Source organism: Camellia sinensis, chromosome 3 (genome assembly GCF_055761805.1).
Source record: "Camellia sinensis isolate YWXY chromosome 3, ASM5576180v1, whole genome shotgun sequence".
Taxonomy (NCBI): Eukaryota; Viridiplantae; Streptophyta; class Magnoliopsida; order Ericales; family Theaceae; genus Camellia; species Camellia sinensis.
This window is the reverse complement of record NC_138963.1, coordinates 113294013-113318626: the sequence shown is the minus strand read 5'-3', so window position 1 is coordinate 113318626 and position 24614 is coordinate 113294013. Positions and strand designations below refer to the sequence as shown.

General features: G+C 37.6%; 1 protein-coding gene and 1 pseudogene across 3 annotated transcripts in view; one reads left to right on the top strand and one right to left on the bottom strand.

The window, feature by feature from the left end:
* LOC114293947 (uncharacterized) overlaps nt 1-24614 on the top strand; it is a 36345-nt gene that overhangs the window by 4576 nt on the left and 7155 nt on the right. The window lies entirely within an intron of this gene.
* Nucleotides 16076-17626, bottom strand: LOC145822732 (ATP-dependent Clp protease ATP-binding subunit CLPT1, chloroplastic pseudogene; annotated as a pseudogene).

The following is a 24614-nucleotide window of genomic DNA, read 5'->3' as shown; positions in this document are numbered from 1 at the left end:
GACTATAGTAACCCCACTCAACACAAAAAATAACATATATCACTATATATTTTAACACTCTCCCTCAAGCTGGAGCATAGAGATCGAACATGCCCAGCTTGGCAGAGAGACGCTGAAACAAAGAACGAGCAAGTGGTTTGGTGAAGATATCACCCAATTGATCATCAGAGCGAACATATGGTGTCTCAAGTTGTTGACGCAACAACAAATCGCGTATAAAATGACAGTCAACTTCAATATGCTTCGTGCGCTCATGAAACACGGGGTTATTGGCAATAAAAATAACAACTTGATTATCACAGCTCATGCTCATAGGAGTAGGAACATGAATACCAAAATCCTGTAGAAGATAATAAACCCATAACATCTCAGAGGCGGTATGTGCCATAGCACAATACTCAGCCTCAACACTCGAATGAGCAACAACTGGCTGTTTCTTGCTACGCCAAGTAACAAGGTTACCTCCAACAAAGGTGCAATATCTAGATGTAGAACGATAGCCAGTTCGACTGTTGGCCCAATCAGCATCACTAAAGCCAGTGACAGTCAAGGAAGAAGGACGATAAAGTAAACCGTGACTTGGAGCACGTTTGAGATAACGCAAGATTCGACACACAACATCAAAATGGGGTTCACAAGGAGCATACATAAATTGGCTAACAACACTCACAACATAAGTGATATTCGGACGAGTGACGGTAAGATAAATCAACTTCCCAATTAAGCGATGATACCGACCAATATCAGGAAACAACTCTTCAGTATCACTATCAGGTTTAACCGAGGAGTCCATAGGAGTATCAGTGGGACAAGTGCCCAGAAGACTAGTTTCAGCAAGAAGATCAAAAACATACTTACGTTGAGAAAGAAACAAACCCTGAGAGGAGCAAGCAATCTCAATCCCAAGAAAATACCGCAGATTACCCAAGTCCTTTGTGTGAAATTGCTTACCCAAATAAAGCTTCAGATCAGCAATATCGGCGGAGTCACTGCCAGAGATGATGATGTCGTCCACATAAACAATGAGAACAATAACCCCAGTAGATGAGTGGCGAACAAAAACAGAATGATCAGAAGTGGATCGACGGAACCCATATGCAAGCACAATGGTACTAAAGCGATCAAATCAAGCATGAGGAGATTGTTTGAGACCATACAAAGCCTTCCATAACCGATAAATCATATGCGCATGACCAGGAACAACATAGCTAGGGGGCTGATACATATAGACCTTGTTGAGATCACCATGACGAAAGGCATTCTTTATATCAAGTAGATATAAATGCCAAGACTGACTAACAGCAACAGAGAGGAGAATCTGAATAGAATTAAGGCGAGCCACATAGGGAGAAGGTCTCCAGATAATCAACGCCATAGGTTTGAGTATAACCTTTGGCCACGAGATGGGCTTTAAGCCGCTTAACAGTACCATCAGGAAGATATTTAACAGTATAAATCCACTGACAGCTATCAATAGGTTTCCTAGAAAAAAAGAGGTGTAAGTTTCCAAGTCTGATTCTGATGAAGAGCACTCATCTCCTCATTCATAGCATGTTTCCAACCCAACATCGACATAGCCTGCTAATAAGATGGAATAGAAAGACAAGACAAGCTATATGCAGAGGAGTGAAAACTAGGGGCAAGACGAGCATGGGAAACAAAATTAGAAATAGGATACTGAGTACAAGTATGTTTACCTCAACGCAATGCAATGGGTAAATCATCATCAGGTGGCACAGGTAGAGGAGGGGCAGGAACCTTGGACGGAAGATGAAGTAGCCGGGCCATAAGAAACCACGCGACGGGCTTGGGACCATTGATAAACCTGTAGAGGAGATAACGGAGAAGATTCCAAACCGACGGAAGATGATGGGGGAACAAAGGGCACCGAAAGAGTAGGAGTTGGAATGGATGTCTCTCCCTCACGACAAGAGATAAGATCCTTTGACAACTGCTGACCAAATGAGGAGAAAAAAGAGGTGGACTAAAAAAAGGTAACATCGGCACTAATAAAGAACCGATGAGACTTAGGATGATAACACCGATAATCTTTTTGTGTACGGAAATAGCTGACAAAAATACATTTGCGAGCACGAGGAGATAATTTATCCAGCCCCGGATCAAGGACATGGACAAAGGCCACATCACCAAAAACACAAGGAGGAAGAGGAAACGGAGAACAATTGGGGTGAGAGAATGAAGATTGCAGATTATATAAAACAACAGAGGGCATGCGGTTAATAAGGAAACATGCAGTCAACACAACATCACCCCAAAATGGTTTAGGAACATGCATGTTAAACATCAAGGTCTGGGCAACATTTAGCAAATGTCGGTGTTTCTGCTCAGTAACACCATTTTGTTGGGATGCATGAGCACAACTAGTTTGATGGATAATACCACGAGCATCACAAAAATCATTCACAATAGATTGCACATATTCTAAGGCATTATCAGACCGAAATATCTGAATGCGTTTCCCAAACTGAGTAAAAATTTCATTATAAAACTTAGAAATTATTTGGGGCAAGTTAGAACGTTGCCGTAATAAAAACAACCAAGTAATCCAAGAATAATCATCCACAAAAATAACTAAATAAAAACCATTCACAGTGGAAGTGCGAGAAGGAGGACCCCATATGTCTGTATGGCCTAAATCAAAAGACGTTGACACACGACTAATACTACGACTAGAAAAAGAATCACGGTGATGCTTGTTGAGCTGACACGCTTCACATTCAAGTTAAGACAAATGGCTTAAACCCGGAATAGCTAACTTAAGTTTGGCCAAGGATGGATGACCTTGATGGAAATGCCATTGCAAGGGAGACACGGTAGCACTCAAAACAGCTGAACTAAAAGGAGGAGAACCAACCGTGTCCAAAAAATCTAAGTCATCCTTCTCATGCCCGAACCAATCATCTTCTTGGTCTGGAGGTCCTGTAAAACACAAGAAGAGAGAGAAAAGGTTACAGAACATTGTAGAACTTTAGTTAACTGACTAACAAAAAGCAAATTAAAAGGAAAGGACGGGACATAGAGACTAGAGGGTAAGGAGAGAGATAGAGTGGGCTGAAGAGTGCCCTGGCCACTAACAGGTCGGGAGGATCCATTAGCGAGTATAATATTGCAGGTAATAGGACGAAGAGTATGAAAAAGAGAGGAATTACTAGAAATATTAGAACTAGCGTCGGAGTCTAAAAGCCAAGGTTGAGGGGATTGAGCCATGCATGCAATATTACCCGAGCTAGCTAATGTAGTACGAAGAGAATTGACTATCTCAGTAAGCTCGCTAATCTGGGTGGTGAGTGCATCATGAAAATCGGCTGGGGAAGCACTTGCTCCAGAGGCCCCGTTTGTTTTCAGAGATAGAATGGAGGGGATTGATAGTGAGGGATTGTTAGTGAGGGGATTGATAGTGAGAGGATTGATAGTGAGGGGATTAATAGTGAGGAATTGTTAAATTATTTTTATATAAAATAATAAAACAAATAAAAAAATATAAAAAATCAAACATTAATATTTTAAAAAAAATTCCCAATATATAAAAAAAATAAAAAATAAAAAAATTTCTAATCCCCTCACTATTTTTCTAATACCATCTCTATCTCTTTCTTACCAATTCCCCTTCCAAAGGGACTATTAATACCAAGGGATTAATAGTTCCCTCCCCATCTCTCGAAACAAATACCCCATTAGTAATACCAAGGGATTAGTAATCCCAATCCCCTCCCTATAACCCCAAACAAACGGGGCCAGAGGGAACTAAAGTCGACTGAGAGGATGGAGTATCTATAACCTGATTCACATGATCAGGTTTACCATACTTCTGCCAACACCAAGGTTCAGAATGATCCAAGGCACCACAATGAGTACATTTCCGATCACCACGAGATACAACACCAATACCATGGCTACCACCACCATGAGAACTATGAGAATAACGACCACCATGAGAATTACGTGAACCAGTATGGGATCCACGAGAATTAGTGCTGCCAAGAAAATTACCTCGATGAGGCCCTCGATCACTACTGTTAGAGATCAAGGCAGAAGAGGACAAGGGCTGAGAAGAACTAGACGTGGAAGAAGCCTGTCCCAAAGAAGAACGCAACAATCGAGAATAGACATTAGTAGTAGAAGGTAAAATCTTACTGGCGAGAATTTGATCTTTGAAACCTTGTAGATCAGAATCTACGCCCATAAGTAAGGATGTCATCATAAACTCCTCCCAATACTTCTTTTGTTGAGCCAAATCAGTAGTAAAAGGTTGGTGCTGCAATAATTGATCCCACAAGTCTTCAGGCCACTATAATAGTCAGGAACAGGACGGCCAAATTGGCGGGTAGTAAAAATCTGTTCATACAACTCATAAACTCTAGAGACATTACTCTGATTAGAAAATGACTCAGCAAGGGAGTCCCAAATGGTCTTAGAGGTGTCACAAAATTCAATGGTAGTAGCAACATTAGGCTACAAACTATGCCAAAGCCATCCCATAACACAGGAATCCTTCCTCAATCAATCATCATAACCTTTATCATCCTCAGCAGGTGGAAGGTCAGTAAGAAAATGCGACTTTTTCTTGCCACGCAAGAAAATTTCAAAGGTATGAGCCCAAGCTAGATAATTCAGACCATTCAATTTCTTAGTGGTAATAGACTTGGGGAACTCATCATCCTTAGTTATGAAAGATTTCACATCATGTTTTGGCTCAGCCATGATATGGAGAACAACCAGCAGATGTGAAGGGAAAAAAACAAAACGCAGACAATCAACCAACAAGAACAGAGTGGAGTAAGGAAATTACCAACCAACAGTAACCAACAAGTAGCCAAACAACCCAAAGGAAGAGCCAAAATGATCAGCCAAGGCCAAAATAGGGGTGCCGAACAAGGCAAATCCACCAGAAATCGCCAAAAATTGACCCAGCAGCAACACGAAGCAAAAACAATCGCAAAGATGGCCTCCTAGGGCTATTTCGACTCTTAAGAAAGAGGTTTCAACAAGCAAAAACTCTGGGTAAGGAGCTTTATCGCAAATCAGAAAAACGGCACCATTAAATCGAAAATCTTTCAAAAATAGAAAACTCACATAAGATGGTCTAAAAAAAATCCACAAAATCATCGTTAAGATCAGAAGAGGAAGACGACCAAGAAGGGGTCACCTTGTCCGTGCAGTCTGTGACGTCATGCTGACGCAATCGTACGGAAGATGACGTCAGCACGTCGTTGTCACCTCAAAGGAATTGCGAGTAACTAAAGAACACTTTGATAAGGTTGAATTGAAGCTCTGATACCAAGTTGAAGTGTAAAAGTACGGAGAAGACTATATATATTATTAAACGTATGTTTTTTGGTTCCTTTCATAAACCTAAAACATCAACAAATGTAGAGAATACAATATGACCATAGTATCCTCACTCAACACAAAAAATAACATATATCACTATATATTCTAACATGGTCATTATTTTCCCATTTTTTGCACATACGTTACTTTTGCCTTAGGTTTTATAAGAAAAAGAATACCTTCTTTCAACTGTTCCAATAAGACATTTTTAGATTTTGTGTACTAAGGTCTAAAATGTGTTATTGGAATAGTTGAACTAACATTTGTTTAGTAGATATGATAGAAATGTGACTAAAAATATAATAAATAGTAACTTTTGTTAGCAAAATATGTTTTCTATTTAACACCCGCATATCTGGAAAATATGGGTTTTTTGTTTTCTTCAGTGAACAAAGAAAAATTGGAATGCAAATAATGTTGGTTTTTTCTTTTTTATTTTTGTGTACCACTGTTGCTTGATATCATAGACAATCTTATTTCAATGCATATTAATTTTTTTGGGTACATGCAAGGTTCTGAAAAGCGGTTGCGGTCTCCGTAACGGTGGCGGTGGTGCAGTTGCAGGGTGCAAAGGCTGTAGCGTAACTGTTACGGTAACCGGAACTGTGAATTTGTTTTTAATTTTTGCACAATTTAAAAAAAAACTTACCGATACGTATATTTTTTTTCCAGGATCATATTTATTGGGTTTTAAATTAAACTTTGATAAATTTTTGATAATTTTTAAATATGATCCAATATATTTCATATTTTTAAATCACTATAGAATGAGTTTTTTTTTTTTTTTTTTTTTTTTTTACATTTTATTTCAATAATTAATGACTTTACATGTCATAAATTCATATTACACTTGTGGCAAAAATTTCTTTTATTGGACTTAGATGTATAAAATTATTTTAATGATTATACTTGTGGAAACATATGTAGATTTTAATTTAAATAGTTTTAAAAAAGTATACATCCTTAATGGAAGAACCTGACAAAGTACATAACATCATAGCACAATTCACAAATAACAGAGATTACATTTTACATAATGTCTATGAAGCATGGACACTCCAAAATCGGTGCCGTGGTGATATCTGACACGTGGACATGCCAGGGACAAGGGGACACGCCGGGGACATGTACGGGATTCAGATTGTTGAATTTGATAATGTTACTACTAAAATTGCATAATGTCACCACCAAAATGAGTGACGTGGTGCGTCTTGGGATTCAGATTGTTGAGCTTGATTGTTGTTACTACCTTCACCCTACCAAAATGAGTGACGTGGTGCATCTTGGGATTCAAATTATTGAGCTTGATTGCTGCTACTACCTTCACCCCATCTAGTAGGAAATATGTAAGTGAATGTTGTCATCATATCATCCCTTTCTGTTTGGTGCACTAGGAGAGAAAATGGATACCTTGGCTGGAAAGGATCAACATACTCTTCTTGGGCTTGTAGATAATTTGGCAAAGTATATCCTAGACGACCATGTTGTTGAGGGGGGCCAAGGGTAATTTTGTTGAGGTGGGTAAGGATAGTTCTGGCTATCACTACTATAGGATGGGTAAGGGTGATATGGATAACTCTGACTACCATCAAGTGAATCAAACTATTGTTCTCTGCTTCTTATTCTTCTTTCATCCCTACGTGTATCACTATCACAAAACCTCGTAGGTAGTTGGGGTAAAAGGGCAACAGGTTCTTCAACATGATAATGTTCTCCAATATCGTATAATTCAAGTCCTCTAATAAAATCTTCACTTCCTACACCAAAACTAGTACCATCACCACCATTGTCGCTGCAACCGTCACCGTGAGAAGTGCCTCCACCTTCACCACCATCACCTTGTTCATCGGATGGTGTTAAACCACCACTATTGTCATTTTGAGTTGGAGTAGGAGTTGAGCTTTGAGAAGTACGTCGAGCTTGATATCTATGGGTGCCACCGCCATCGTTTCCATCGCTGCCATCACCATTGCTGTTGCCACCACCAACACCACCACCATCATCATCTAAGACCAAATCTAGCCATTCAGAATTATCCATACTAGTAAAGGATTTTCCCTTCCTTCTATCCGTGGACTTATTAGATCTTCTTCAAATATGTAATCCAAGTTAATAGGATTAAAGCTCCTATCAATCTCCACTTGGCTTCTTCTTTTAACGTGTTTCAATTTTAATCTCATATTGTAGGTGATGAAGACTAATCTTTGGATTTTTTTATATTTCAATCTATACCTTGTCTTCGTATGGATGAGACTAAAAGTAGTTCAGTGAGATGAGACTAAAAGTAGTTCAGTGAGATGATGTGGTGGTTTGACTTGACACTTTCACAGTTATTTTTTGAAGTTCAGGAGCACAACTACCATGAACAATCCACCACTCAGCTGCACAAAATTATGTTACATTAGATATAAGTCAAAATAAGATAGAAAATTATTTAAGTATTCATGTTTTGTAAATTCGTAATTTTGAAAATAAAACATGGATTTGATTGTTTTCATGCTTTTTTGTGCTAAAGGAGTGCCAAAAGTTTCCTGTATATCTTGAAACAGCAACAACTACAATTTGGACAATCATTACAAGTAACATTTGCAAAAGTAGATTATTACTATTACAATGTAAATATTTGGTACGCACTTGATTTGTTACTTTCACTTGAGCATCTATATTAGGCTCCAATCTGGTAATTACTTTTTTAAGTCCATCCATCACTTCTCTTATTATTTCATTGGATGAGATAACACCATATTAGAATTGAGGATTTAAAAAATATCCTTCAAAAATAAAAAGACAATTAATAATTGGAAGTAAATATACATGTTGTAATTGACATTGTAACACTTACCAGCTGCATGCAAATCTTGATGCAATCGAAAAGACCATCGAGGATCAATAATTTTCCAATACTCGGTGTAGTAGCGACAATCTCTTTTAATTGCCAACTTTGCTTTATCTATAGCTTCATATATGAAACCCATTGTTGGCTTTTCATCCCCATCAACCAACCTCATTACTCTGACTAGTGGTTCATGAACTTTACAAAGCTTTGTTGCTTTCTGCCAAAACGCCGTTCCCAAAATAATTTTTTTGACCTTGTAAGGCTACCCAGTCTTTACCTTCCCCCATCTAGAATTCTTTCACTCATCACTATTAAACATAGCTCTCAATTGTTGTTTATATCTAACAATACTCTCATTGGCAATAAAATTTGTAGCAAATCGAGTGATGGCAGGTCGAATCAATTCTCTATCTCCAGTGAATTTTCTCATAAATCCACCACCCATCCACTATTATAAATGAAATTGGTGGTGGTTTTATCATCTTCAATCACCTTTGCTACACTTTTCTTATTGGTTATGTCTTTTAGCATGAGATCGATACAATGTGCCGAACAAACTGTTCAATATAAATGTTTCATTTTTCTCATAAACATTTTGCCGGCAACTTTCAGTGCAGGTTCATTATCAGTCACCACTTGAACAACGTATTGCTCTTCAATTTCATCAACAACTTTATCTAACAACCCAAAATAATATTTAGTAGTCCTACTAATAATATTAGAGGCATCAATTGATTTGTAAAATATAGTTCCTCTATTACAGTACACTAAGAAGTTGATGGATGTGTTGTCGAGTTAGATTGCTCCAACCATCACACAAGATGGATACACCTCTCTTTGCCCAAATTGCCTTGAATGATCCTATCTATTCTGTCATTTCATCATGCTCCATGCCCAAATATATACTTCAGAAACTTCATAACCATTAGGACCGTTTACTCCTGGCCCTACTTTAGTAGCAACATCAAGCATGGGTTGTGTATACTCTAAATCAACTGCATTGAATGGAATACGATTATAGAGTATAAACTTGGACACTGCCCGTCCCAATCTCTCCCTTAACTTCTGTAAATTCATTGTAGAGATTTTTTGCTACTTTGTACTCTTGCTCTTTTGGAGGTCTATATCCATTGCTCTCAACCTTGCTTTAGGAGCATTGGGCTTAATCCAATTACATCCACTCCCATCAGTTTCACGAACGGATTGTGATCGACGAAAAACATTAGCAATACCTGACCCTTTTGGGATTCTTTCACCACCACCCCTGCACCAGAACTACCACCTGTATCGTATTGTGATCTATGACCTGCGGCACCTTGTCTAAATTTTTGCTTTTCCTCCCATTGTTGTTGTGAACGAATACTTGCTTGTCTAGCCCTGGTCATATCTGGATTAGAGTCAGAGTCATAATCTCGAAGATCTACAAAATCTTCTTCTTCATCCTAATCATAGAGATCATCTCCCCTAATATGTGCTTCCAATTCAGCTTTTCCCTTTTGTTTGTCTACTTTACTCATTTTCTTATCTTGTAAATGTTTCATCATTTCTTGCATCACGTCTCTACTAACATTAGGACAAGAATGCCCTTGCCCCGTTTGATGTGCTAACTGTTGTTTTAAACGTGTAATCCCACCTTTAATGAGATGTTCACAAAATTTGCAAATAATATGATGCATAGTGCCTTGAACTGGAGTTCCAAATTTCCAACCAATATCATCACTTGGGGGTTCATCATTGGCGCCTTTTTGTCGTGGCATTTTCGAATTTGAGTTCTGCATCATTGATACATTTTTTAATTTATTTTAAATGTTTACAAAATTATTTTTGAGCAAAACTTTAACTAACTAAATAAACAATATTTAAAATTATTAAATGAAATGATTGTAAAAAAAATGCAACCACTATTTATATATTTGGATTTTACATGCTAATGTAATCATATAAAATTTAAAAAATAAATTATAAAGAATTTTTTTTTTAACTATTGATTTTTTTTTAAAAAAAGATATTTTTTTAAAAAAGAAATTTTTCCATAAAAATTGTTGTCACAACTCATTACAATAACAAAATAAAAAAGGGAATTTCTCTGGACTTCCCAGAGATTTTTTCTCCAGAGAAAATTTCTCTGGACCTCCCAGAGATTTCTATCCAGAGAAATTCTCTATTTCTCTGCACTTCTTGGAGAATTTTTCTGGACCTCCCCGTAGATTCTCTGTAGAGATACTCTCTGGGAATTTCTCTCGACTTCCCAAAGAATTTCTCTATGTTTTTGACCAATTTTCTCTAGTTTGCTCGTAATTTTCTTTGTGTTTTCAATCAAACCAGACTGTAAGCCATTTAGACAACAACAAACTTGAGAAAATTGAACAACCATCATTTTGAACAATTTTCTCGGAGTACCAAAGAAATCCAGAGAAAATTGTGTAGAGAAAATTTGTGTGGCTTTGTGTGGCTCTATCTAGAGAAAATTGTGTTAGAAAATTTGTGTGGCTTTGTGTGGCTTTATATCCAGAGAAAATTGTGTTAGAGAAAATTTGTTTGGCTATATGTGGCTCTATCTAGAGAAAATTTGTGTGGCTTTGTCTAGCTCTATCCAGAGAAAATTGTGTTAGAGAAAATTTGTGTGGCTTTGTGTGGCTCTATCCAGAGAAAATTTGTGTAGAGAAAATTTGTGTGGCTTTGTCTAGCTCTATCCAGAGAAAATTGTGTTAGAGAAAATTTGTGTGGCTTTATGTGGCTCTATCTAGAGAAAATTGTGTAGAGAAAATTTGTGTGGATTTGTGTGGCTCTATCTAGAGAAAATTGTGTAGAGAAAATTCGTGTGGCTTTGTCTAGCTCTATCCAGAGAAAATTGTGGTAGAGAAAATTTGTGTGGCTTTGTGTGACTATCCAGAGAAAATTGTGTAGAAAAAATTTGTGTTTTTGATCAAACCAGAGAAAATTAAACAAAGAACAGTAACATAATAAATGTAGAATGTTCAACGGATAACAAAACAGTAGGAATGGTCTTACCATAGCATTGCCCCATCGAAGCCGAAGGTTCTTTGACTCTCCTTGAGTCGCGAAGCTTCCTCTTGATTCGGATTTTGTTCTCTTGAATCAAAATGAAAACCAGGCTCGGGAGGTTGCAAGCCCTGTTCGCAGTTGTTCAAAGTTGCTCGTAGTTGTTTGCACAGCCCGAGAACATTGACCTAGGTCGATCTCACAGTAGTTGGGTCGTCATCGAATCGAGTTCTGTTTGTGGATTCTCTTGTCAATCGACCTTTGTAACTCGCCTTTTGCCCTAGATTTGAGTTCGCAATTTGATTGCGATCTGGATTCAACTTCGTAGATTGAACTCAGACGGCGATGAAATCGACTCCGACGACGATAGTATTTGCGGTGGTGGTGGTGGCAGCGGCCATTGAAGAGAGTGAAGTGAGGTTTGGATTTAGAGAGAGAGAGAGAGAGAGAGAGAGAGAAATGAGGTTTGATGTGAGAGTCAAATTTCTCTGTGATATATGAGTGTGGGGTTGAGGGACCTTAGACATAAAATAATATTGTAGATCTTCCATTACTAAAAATGGGGGAGGGACCTTAAGACTAATTTTCCCTATAAAAAATATTTATAATTAAATATTAAATGAAATGATTATAAAAAATATGCAACCACAATTTATACATTTGGATTTTACATGCTAATGTAATCATATAAAAATTAAAAAATAAATTATAAAGAAAAAATTCATACATAGTTGTTTTTTCGGCTTGAATCACTTAAATATTTGTTATCTTTTTGAATAACCTGCAAATAAAAAAACAAAATAACAATAATCAATAAAAACTGACATATATTAAATGTATTAATATAATTATAGCTGTTATGATTTTTAGATATTATAAATAAAAAAAATCAATCACTAATTATTATATATAAAATGCTAAAAGTGCTTAGCTATATATATTTTAAAATTAAAATTGCTAAATATATCACCATAAATTTTTTTGTTTACAAACAAGCTGGAGATCAATAATCAAAAAAAGGAAAAAAAAAGAAAAAAAAAGGGCCAGTTGGAGACCACACAAACAAAAACAAAACAATATTAAACATCTTCCAAAGGCAGCCAAGCAGCCGGAGACCATTGTTAAAAAAAAAAAAAAAACAAAAAAAACAGTTGTAGACCACACAAACAAAAGAAAATAATATTAAATATCTTCCAGAGGCAGCCATTGTTAAAAAAAAAGAGGAAGTAGAACAAAACTTTTACTTACATAGTCACAGCAATATTCTTCATCTCTTCTTCATCTTCAACACAGGTTCGTCATCTATTCCCTCTTCTTTTTCTCTATTTCTCACTCTTTCGTATTTCCTCCTCTCTGTATCCCTCTTCCCATGAATTACTCTTCTTTATTTTTTTATCATAAACTCAGTTGAAGATGGTTGAAAATTTGTGGATCTGAAGATCTAAATCTTAATTGGAGTTTCTAAAGACTAAAGGTTGTGGATCTATTTTGAATATTATTGAATCTCACTTCAAAGTGGTTCACAGGCTACAAAGAACTCAAGACAAAATCTGTACAAAATTTGTTTAACCATAAAGGTATGTACAAAATCTGTTGAATATATATATATTTTTAGATTTTTCTTTTGTTTTTTCTTTTAAAAGAATCAGTTCAATACAGTGTGTAACAGTGCGTAACGGGCCGTTAGGGCACCGTTACGGCCGCTATGACAGCCGTTACGGCTGACACACCTATGAATCTCAATCACACCGCAAAAGCGGGAGTAACGCATGGTGCTTACCGCCACAACCGTTACGTAATGGCCGCAACCGTTATGTAACACCGCATTTTGAAGCATTGGGTACATGTAAGAATATCATGTAGTTTATCTAAACTGCTATGCGTTGCCTTAACTTTTTGGGGGCAAAATAAAGTTTTGCCAAATTTAAAATATGAAAAGTTGCTTTTATTGAGGAATTTAAAGTAAAACTTGGATGAAAACATGCCTCTTGTTTCTAGATACCAGCACAATGTTTCAAAATGTAGTGTTACGTATCGGTTGCGGTGGTAAGCACCACGCGTTACCCCTGCTTTTGCGGTGTGATTGAGATTTATAGGTGTGTCAGCCGTAGCCATTGTCGTAGTGGCTGTAACGATGCTGTAACGGCTTGTTACGCACCGTTACACACTGTATTGAGCTGATTCTTTTCAAAAAAACAAAAGAAAAAGCTGAAAATATATATATTCAACAGATTTTGTACATACCTTTATGGTTGAACATATTTTGTCTTGAGTTCTTTTCAGCTCGTGAACCACTTTGAAGTAAGATTCCATCATATTCAGAATAGATCCACAGCCTTTAGTCTTTAGAATCTCTCCAATTGAGATTCAGATCCACAAATTGTCAACCATCTTAAACTGAGTTTCTGACAAAAAAATAAGGAAGAATGGTTTATGGGAAAAGGGATACAGAGAGAAAAGGAAATACAGAGGAGTGAGAGATAGAGAGAGAAGAGGGAAGAGATGAAGAACCTGTGTTGAAGATGAAGGAGATGAATAATATTGGCTGCCTCTGTAAGGAGATGAAGAACCTGTGTTAAACCTGTGACTTTGTAAGTAAAAGTTTTCTTCGGTTGCCTTTTTTTTTGAACAATGGTCTTTAGCTGCTTGGCTGCCTCTGGAAGATATTTAATATTATTTTGTTCTGTTTGTGTGGTCTCCAACTGGCTTTTTTTTTTTTTTTTGAACAATAGTCTTAAGCTGCTTGGCTGCCTTTGGAAGATGTTTAATATTGTTTTGTTTTTGTTTGTGTGGTCTCCAACTGGCCCTTTTTTTTTTGAATAATGATCTCCCACTGGTTTGTAAACAAAAAAAATTATGGTGATATATTTACCAATTTAATTTTAAAAATATATATATAGCTAAGCACTTACTTTTAGCATTTTATATATAATAATTAGTGATTGATTTTTTTATTTATAATATCTAAAATTCATAACACCTATAATTATATTAATACATTTTATATATGTTAGTTTTTATTGATTATTATTATGTTTATTTGCAGGTTATTAAAAAAGATAATAAATATTCAAGTGATTCAAGCCCAAAAAATAACTATGTATGGATTTTTTTCTTTATAATTTATTTTTTAATTTGTATATGATTACATTAGCATGTAAAATCCAAATGTATAAATAGTGGTTGCATGTTATAATCATTTCATTTAATATTTAATTATAAATATTTTTTATTTTGTTATTGTGATGTGTTGTGACAACAATTTTTATGGCAACATTTTTTTTTCAAAAATATATTTAAAAAAAAAAAATCAATAGTTCAAAAAAATAAAAAAATTCTTTATAATTTATTTTTTAATTTTTATATGGTTACATTAGCATGTAAAATCCAAATGTATAAATAGTGGTTGCATTTTTTTTACAATCATTTCATTTAATAATTGTAAATATAGTTTATTTAGTTAGTTCAAGTTTTGCTCAAAAATAATTTTTTAAACATTTAAAATAAATTAAAAAATGTATCAATGATGCAGAATTCAAATTCGAAAATGCCACAACAAAAGGGTGCTAATGATGAACCCCCAAGTGATGATATTGGTTGGAAATTTGGAACTCGAGTTGAAGGCACTAGGCATCATATTATTTGCAAATTTTGTGGACATCTCATTAAAGGTGGGATTACGCGTTTCAAATAACACTTAGCACATCAAACGGGGCAAGTGCATTCTTGTCCTAATGATAGTAGACACGCGATGCAAGAAATGATGAAACATTTACCAGATAAGAAAATGAGTAAAACAGACAAACAAAAGAGAAAAGTTGAATTGGAAGCACATATTAGGGGAGATGATCTCTATGATGAGGATGAAGAAGGAGATTTTGTAGATCTTCGAGTTGATGACTCTGACTTTGATCCAGAGTTGACCAGGGCTAGACAAGCGAGTATTCGTTCAGAACAACAATAGGAGGAAAAGTAAAAAATTAGATGAGGTGTTGCAGGTGGATCACAATATGATGCAAGTGGTAGTTCTGGTGTAAGGGGTAGTGGTGAAAGAATGCCAAAAGAGTCAGGTATTGCAAATGTTTTTCGTCGATCACAATCCGTGCGTGAAACTGGTGGGAGTGGATGTATTTGGATTAAGCCCAATGCTTTTGAAGCAAGGTTGAGAGCAATGGATATAGACCTCCAAAAGAGCAAGAGTACAAAGTAGCGAAAAATCTCTACAATGAATTGACAGAACTTAAGGGGGGAGAGATTGGGACGGGCAGTGTCCAAGTTTATACTCTATAATCGTATTCCATTCAATGCAGTTGATTTAGAGTATACACAACCCATGCTTGATGTTGCTACTAAATAGGGCCAGGAGTAAAGGTTATGAAGTTTGGGTATGAAGTTTCTGAAGTATATTTGGGCATGGAGCATGATGAAATGACAGAATGGATAGGATCATTAAAGGGAATTTGGGCAAAGAGAGGTGTATCCATCTTGTGTGATGGTTGGAGCAATCTAACTCGGCAACACATCCATCAACTTCTTAGTGTACTGCGATAGAGGTACTATATTTCACAAATTAATTGATGCCTCTAATAATATTAGTAGGACTGCTGAATATTATTTTGGGTTAGATAAAGTTGATGAAATTAGAGAGCAATACGTTGTTCAAGTGGTGATTGATAACGAACCTGCACTGAAAGTTGGTGGAAAAATGTTAATGAGAAAAATGAAACATTTATATTGAACAGCTTGTTCGGTACATTGTATCGATCTCATGCTAAAAGACATAGCCAATAAGAAAAGTGTTGCAAAGGTGATTGAAGATGGTAAAACCATCACCAATTTCATTTATAATAGTGGATGGATGTTAGATTTAATGAGAAAATTGTTAAAATGTACCATCACCTACCACACACTTACCATCACCTACCACACACTCACCTACTACACTCACCTACACTCACCTACTCCTCACCTACCACCACCTACTCCACTACACCTACATCTATATAAGGAACCATTTGTAATAGACAGAAATAACAACATATCAATCAATAACACATAAATTCTTACATGGTATCAGAGCTAAGTTAAGAACGTAGTATTTTTCGCTTCACCGGCGGGCGGCAACCTCGCCTTGGCCGCCCGCCGGACCTCAACCTATTCCGCTTATGTTCTACACATACCTTTCCATCACTGCCTAAATCCTCTCTCCTTCACCACCGCTGCTTCCTAGTTGATGAATCTGTTCTGAGAAGGTCCCAAGGCAACAAAGCAAGTCACAACACTTCAAAACTTTTCCCAGTCCCTACTTAGAGCTCAAGACTATATCCACATTCATAGATTTGGCAATCTCTTTAGCTTTTTCATCATCAAAACCAAGGGCAACCATTATTTTATGGCCTGCTGATTCTTTTTCCGACCAAATCACCTGATTTCAGTTTCTCATCAACAGCCCAATCAAGAGCCCTCTGAGCTGGTTCGGTTAATGGAGGATGCTCGGGGCTGAAAAAAAAAAAAAAAAAAAATATTGTTTACAGTTTCATCTCGTACTTTGAAAAGAGTAATTCCATTTGCCCTAAAAAATTTTGTAGCTAAACTGGTTCCCTCAACCAAGATACCCATCAAAAGAGCTTCAGTCCCAGTATTTGGATACTTGAGCTTCCTCGCTTCTAGCTCTGCCATCGCGAACGACTTTATAGCCCTCGCCGACCATTTTGGAAGTTTTTCAGAAGAACCCCTCTCTGGTTTCGCAGTTGGGAGGCTAAACGAGACCGTGGCGACAGTTGACGGGCGGTGATTTGAAAGGCGATTCCAGGGGTTGGTGGGCTGAATTGAGAGATGGGTTCCGATGAAAGAGCTTAGCGAGTTGTCTGGTTTGAGAATCAGAGGATGAGGTAACGGAAAATTGTCGGATTTCCTAAAAGAAGAAGGCATTGGAAGTAGTGATATGGCATTAGTGGCCATTAATTTGAAGAAACCCTAGGCTTCGTGAGGAAAAGCTCTGTGTTGATTGCCACCACCTCCAAAGGAATGCCCACATGGCAATATCACAGCGTCATCCATAAGTGCTCCTGTCAGAGGATCCGAAAGAATCATCCTTAGAGACCCACACCATCCCACTTTCTTCCACTAAACACGGTTGTGTGCTGCTGACCCACACCACCTCACTTTCTTTTTATTATTTTATCTTTTCTTCCACTAAACACACTGTTGTGTGCTGCTGCCCACCCCCCTCACTTTCTTTTTATTATTTTATTTCATCTTTCACTTCACACACCACACCACCCAACTTTCTTTTTCTTCTTTTATCACACAAGGGAGACAGCCCCATGTGAAGAGAAATACCATTCACACGGTTTACCACATTAATACCGACGGGAATTGCCTCTTCCCTATTAATACATTTTTTTTTTATTATTCTTATTCTTTCCAAAAAAAAAAAAAAAAAAAAAAAAACAATTTCCACATTTGCACATCAACCAACCATATTTTATTCATCTCAGGGAACAACCCCGATCACCCTTTTACACAAAAAAAAAAAAAAAAAAAAAAAAAAAAACAACCACATCCACAGTGGGCTTTTTCTTCTCTACTCTGCCGCCGGTCTCTTCTTCTTGCCTCCGTCCTGGGCGGCCCTTGACGGTGTTGCCTCCGTGTTTCCCACTCCACTGGGCACGATCACTCCACCATACTCCTCCACTGCAGCATAAGGCGGCCCTCCAAAACGGAACATCACGGTGGCTTTCCGCTTCAGTTCCTTGTTTTCTGCCTTTAGCACGCTTATCTCTGCTCGCGCATCCTTATACATGCGTTGGAGCAGAGCCAGCTGGGAGTTTAACTGCTGCACCTCATTTGCCCTACTCTGCAGCCGGTGCGACAAGTTTGTGACCGCCGTCATGGACTCCACACATGCCTTCAAAGTATACTGATTAGCCTCCACATCCGTTTGCACTGCCATTTTTTGCTCCACCGACTGCATCGGAAAGTTCAACGGAGCAAACCCAGTGGTGTTTGGTTGAGGTTCACGGGACACCGCACCAGTTCTCTCTCCTGTGGACTCGTTGAGATCGGGAAAGAGAGTGAGCAGTCCACGGGAAGACGAAGCCATTTTCTGGGCAACAAAGTGTTACAGACTATCTCTCTCAGCACAAGGAACTCTCTTTCTCAGCAACACGAAGGATTTTTCAGAGGTTTCTCTCAGTTTTTTTTCTCTGCCTCAGCCTCTGCCTTCGTCTTGGTTATATAGCCAAGGCAGCCACGTGTATCATGCGCCGCTCGGCGCTAGACGACAACCTGGGCGCGCAAGCCAAGTCACGCGCCTCGCCATCATGTCCGGTACACCTTTTGATAAAATGGGCACGCCTTTTGATGGCACGCCTTTTGAAAAATTGGGCACACCTTTTGAGGGTGCGACTTTTTAAGGGTCCGACAAGACTCTGTAAACTGTCCCGACATTGATTCCGGTTAGCTCCTTCATGGGTCCGACAAGACTCTGTAAACTGTCCCGACATTGATTCCGGTTAGCTCCTTTATGGGTCCGACAAGACTCTGTAAACTGTCCCGACATTGATTCCGGTTAGCTTCTTCATGGGTCCGACAAGACTCTGTAAACTGTCCCGACATTGATTCCGGTTAGTTTCTACAAGGGTCCGACAAGACTCTGTAAACTGTCCCGACATTGATTCCGGTTAGCTCCTTCATGGGTCCGACAAGACTCTGTAAACTGTCCCGACATTGATTCCGGTTAGTTTCTACAAGGGTCCAGCAAGACTCCGTAAACTGTCACAACAACTGTCACGACATTGTCTGCTACAACGGTCCGACATGACCCCATAAACTGTCTTCTACATCGGTCCAACGCCATCCAGTGTCCTCTACACCGTTATGACACCACCATACAGTGTCCTCTACAACGTTATGACACCCCCATCCAGTGTCCTCTACAACGTTATGACACCACCTTTCAGTGTCTTCACCAATGGTCTGACACGACCATACAGTGTCTCCTATCCTCTTTTATTTTTATGTATTTTCTTGTTTTGTTACTCTCTCCAAACTCAAGTTGGTTAGTTTCTATCCTCCTTGAGTTTACGGGGGGCTGTTAAAATGTACCATCACCTACCACACACTTACCATCACCTACCACACACTCACCTACTACACTCACCTACACTCACCTACTCCTCACCTACCACCACCTACTCCACTACACCTACATCTATATAAGGAACCATTTGTAATAGACAGAAATAACAACATATCAATCAATAACACATAAATTCTTACAAAATTCAATGGAGATAGAGAATTGATTCGACCTGCCATCACTCGATTTGTTACAAATTTTATTGCCATCGAGAGTATTGTTAGATATGAACAACAATTGAGAGCTATGTTTAATAGTGATGAGTGGAAGAATTCTAGATGGGGGAAGGCACAGACTGGGTAGCCTTACAAGCTCAAAAAAATTATTTTGGGAAATGAGTTTTGGCAGAAAGCAACAGAGTTTTGTAAAGTTCATGAGCCACTTGTTAGAGTATTGCGGTTGGTTGATGGGGATGAGAAGCCAACAATGGGTTTCGTATATGAAGGTATAGATAGAGCAAAGTTGGCAATTAAAAGAGATTGCCGCTACTACACCGAGTATTGAAAAATTATTGAAACTTGATGGTCTTTTCAATTACATCAAGATTTGCATGCGGCTGGTAAGTGTTACAATTTCAATTATAACATGTATATTTACTTTCAATTATTAATTGCCTTTTTTTTTATTTTTGAAGGATATTTTTTAAATCCTCAATTCCAATATGGTATTGCCTCATCCAATGAAATAATAAGAGAAGTGATGGATGGACTTAAAAAAGTAATTACCAAATTGGAGCCTAATATGGATGCTCAAGTAAAAGTAACAAATCAAGTACGTACCAATTAGTTAAATTTAATAGTAATAATCTACTTTTGCAAATGTTACTTGCAATGATTGTCCAAATTGTAGTTGTTGACATTTTGAGATAAACAGGAAACTTTTGGCACTCCTTTAGCACAAAAAGCATGAAAACAATCAAATCCAGGTTTTATTTTCAAAATTACGAATTTACATTACATGAATACTTAAATAATTTTCTATCTTATTTTGACTTATGTCTAATTTAATGTAATTTTGTGTAGCTGAGTGGTGGATTATTCATGGTAGTTGTGCTCTTGAACTTCAAAAAATAGCTGTGGAAGTGTTAAATCAAACCACCACATCATCTCACTGGAATACTTTTAGTCTCATCCATACAAAGACGAGTAATAAATTGAAATATAAGAAAATCCAAAGATTAGTCTTCATCACCAACAAAATGAGATTAAAATTGAGACACGTTAAAAGAAGAAGCCAAGAGGAGATTGATAGGAACTTTAATCCTATTAACTTGGATCACATATTTGAAGAAGATGATCTAATAAGTCCATGGATAGAAGAAAGGGAAAATCCTTTACGAGATGGTGTGGATAATTCTGAATGGCCAGATTTGGTCTCAGATGATGATGATGGTGGTAGTGGTGGTGTTGGCGGCAACGACGGCAATGGCGATGGCAGCGATGGAAACGATGGTGGTGACACCTATAGATATCAAGTTTGACGCACTTCTTAAAGCTCAACTCTTACTCCAACTCAAAGTGACAATAGTGGTGGTTTAACACCATCTGATGGAGGAGGTGATGAATCTGTTGCACCTTCTTAAAGCTCAACAATTTGAATCCCAAGATGCACTTGAGGAAGTGACAGTGGAGGCACTTCTCAGGAAGTGAAGATTTTATTGGAGGATTTGGATAATGCGATATTGGAGAACATTATCATGCTGGAGAATCTGTTGCACCTTTTCCCCAACTACCTACAAGGTTTCGTGGTAGTGATACGTGTAGGGATGAAAGAAGAATAAGAAGCATAGAACAACAGTTTGATTCAACTTATAGTAGTCAGGGTTATCCATATCACCCTTACCAATCCTATAGTGGACGCACTTCTTAAAGCTCAACAATTTGAATCCCAAGATGCACCATGTCACTCATTTTGGTGGGTTGAAGGTAGTAGCAACAATCAAGCTCAACAATCTGAATCCCAAGATGCACAACGTCACTCATTTTGGTAGTGACATTATGCAATTTTAGTAGTAACATTATGTAAAATGTAATCTCTGTTATTTGTGAATTGTGCTATTGTGTTATATACTTTGTTAGGTTCTTCCATTAAGGATATATACTTTTTAAAAACTATTTAAGTTAAAATCTACATATGCTTCCACAAGTATAATAATTAAAAATAATTATTATACTTCCACAAGTATTATACATATGCTTCCACAAGTATGATAGTGGTGTTGGTGGTAGATAGTGGCATGTATAGAATATGATAGTGGTGTTGGTGGTAGATAGTGGTATGTATAGAATATGATAGTGGTGTTGGTGGTAGATAGTGGCATGTATAGAATATGATAGTGGTGTTGGTGGTAGATAGTGGTATGTATAGAATATGATAGTGGTGTTGGTTGTAGATAGTGGCATGTATAGAATATGATAGTGGTGTTGGTGGTAGATAGTGGCATGTATATAATAAGATAGTGGTAATATATAATATGTAAGTGGCATATAATGGGTTATGATGATGTTTGTAATATCTCCTATATAAGGAGTGTCATTTGGTCTTGTAAGATAAGAAGTTTTGAATATAACAGAAATATATTCCTTCTTCCTCATATTTTCGGAGTTCTTCTTCTTCATATTTTCTAAGTTGGTATCAGAGCAACAAAAAACACAGCAGCCCTAAAACCGTCATAGCCATGTCGGAAGTCACGTCCGGAACCACTTCAACCCCTGCCGCTACCATTCCGGTGAAAACGTCCAACTCTCACTCTGTCCAAATCACCACCATCCGCCTAAATGGTGATAATTTTCTCCGCTGGTCACAATCTGTCCGGATGTATATCCGTGGGCAAGGAAAGATCGGTTACATCACTGGTGACAAGAAGGCTCCTGCGGTTAATGATCCGCTGTTCGACAATTGGGACGCTGAAAACTCCATGGTTATGACATGGTTGGTCAATTCCATGGAGGAGGATATAAGCTCTAATTACATGTGCTATACTACTGCACAAGAATTGTGGGATAATGTTAGTCAGATGTATTCTGACCTAGGAAATCAATCTCAAGTTTTCGAATTAACTTTGAAGTTGGGAGAGATTCGTCAAGGAGATGATTCCGTCACCAAATATTTCAATTCGTTGAAAAGGTTGTGGCAGGATCTTGACATCTTCAACACATACGAATGGAAATCAGTTGACGACTGCAACCACCACAAGAAAACTGTGGAAGACAGCCGTATTTACAAGTTTCTTGCCGGCCTCAACATTGAGTTCGATGAAGTGCGAGGAAGAATTATTGGCAGACCTCCTCTCCCATCCATTGGCGAAGTATTTGCCGAAGTCAGAAGGGAAGAGAGCCGAAGGAGCGTCATGCTTAAGAAAAAAGGTAATGGTGAATCAATTGAAATTTCTGCTTTAATTAGCGATGCTGCGGCCAACAAGGCTGCAAATTACCAGCGCAGGTTTGATGATAAGCCACGGGTCTGGTGTGATTTTTGCAACAAGCCTCGCCATACACGCGAAACGTGTTGGAAGATTCATGGCAAACCTGTCAACTGGAAAAGCAGCAAACAAGGAGAGAAGAATCGTGGCTTTCCTACCGCTAATGAAGCCGATTCAGGTCCCTTCAACAAAGAGCAGATTGATCAACTCTTAAAGCTGATAAAATTCAACTCCTCAGCCGGTACTCCTAGTGTTTTGTTGGCACAAACAGGTAGAAATCCTAAAGCCTTCTCTTGCCTAAACTTCTCTCCGTGGATCATAGATTCCGGTGCCTCCGATCACATGACTAGTTTTTCCCATTTATTTAGTACCTATTTCCCTTGTTCTGGTCATGACAAAATCAGAATAGCCGATGGTAGTTTTTCACCTATTGCAGGAAAAGGATTTATTAAACTAACTGAGAAAATTAATCTCAATGCTGTTCTTCACGTCCCCAACTTAGCCTGTAACCTTTTGTCTGTCAGTAAACTATCTAAGGATTCTAATTGTCGTGTTACATTTTTTGAATCCCATTGTGAATTTCAGGACCAGAACTCGGGGATGATGATTGGGCGTGCTAGGATGCTTGAAGGTCTTTACTACTTTGATGAAGTACCTGTTAGTAATAAAAAAGCTCAGAGCTTTAATAGTACCAGTTCAATCTCTGTTCGAGAAAAAATAATGCTATGGCACTATAGGCTAGGACATCCTAGTTTTCTTTATCTGAAACATTTATTTCCAGAATTATTTAAAGGGATTGATTGTTCTTCTTTTCATTGTGAAAGTTGCATTTTTGCAAAATTTCATCGCTCTACTTATTTGCCAAAACCTTACCAGGCTTCAAAACCTTTTTATTTGATTCATAGTGATGTTTGGGGCCCTTCTAAAATCACTACTCTTTCTGGTAAAAGATGGTTTGTTACATTTATTGATGACCATACCCGCTTATGTTGGATTTATTTGATGAATAAAAAATCTGACGTGAAAAATTTATTCACAAATTTTTACAATATGATTGAAAACCAATTTCAAACCAAAATTGGTATTTTACATTCTGATAATGGAACAGAATATTTCAATGAGCAGTTGGGTGAGTTTTTGGAAAAAAAGGGGATTTTTCATCAATCTACATGTCGGGATACCCCTCAACAAAATGGCATTGCAGAACGAAAAAATAAACATCTACTTGAAGTAGCACGTGCTATAATGTTTTACATGCATGTTCCTAAATATTTATGGGGTGAAGCAATTTTAACAGCCTCGTATTTGATAAACAGGATGCCTACAAAGGTGTTAACATACAAAACACCTTTTGATTGTCTCAAAACTTTTTTTCCTGACACGAGGTTGTTTTCTGATTTACCCGCCAAAGTTTTTGGATGTACTGCCTATGTTCATGTTCCCAGTCAATTTCGTTCAAAACTTGACCCCCGTGCTATAAAATGTGTTTTTTTGGGTTATTCCTCAAACAAAAGGGGGTATAAGTGCTTCGATCCTCAAAACAAGAAATTTCATGTGAGTATGGATGTGTCATTTGTGGAAACAAAATCCTATTTCCCCAACACTTCTCTTCAGGGGGAGACAAGTGGAGTAGAAGACCGTTTTTGGGATATTTCTATCCCGCTCCCCAATGTCATTTATCCTACACAAAAACCACATCTGTCTGATAATGATCACTTAGGAGAACCAAGTTCTATGGTGCCTAGTCAAGAAGATTCTTGTTTAGGGGGAGAAGTACTACAAAATGATCTAAATCCTGAGCTTCAGGTTTATACTAGGAAGCGATTTCATCTGAGGAATAATGACCCGAATGTCCATCC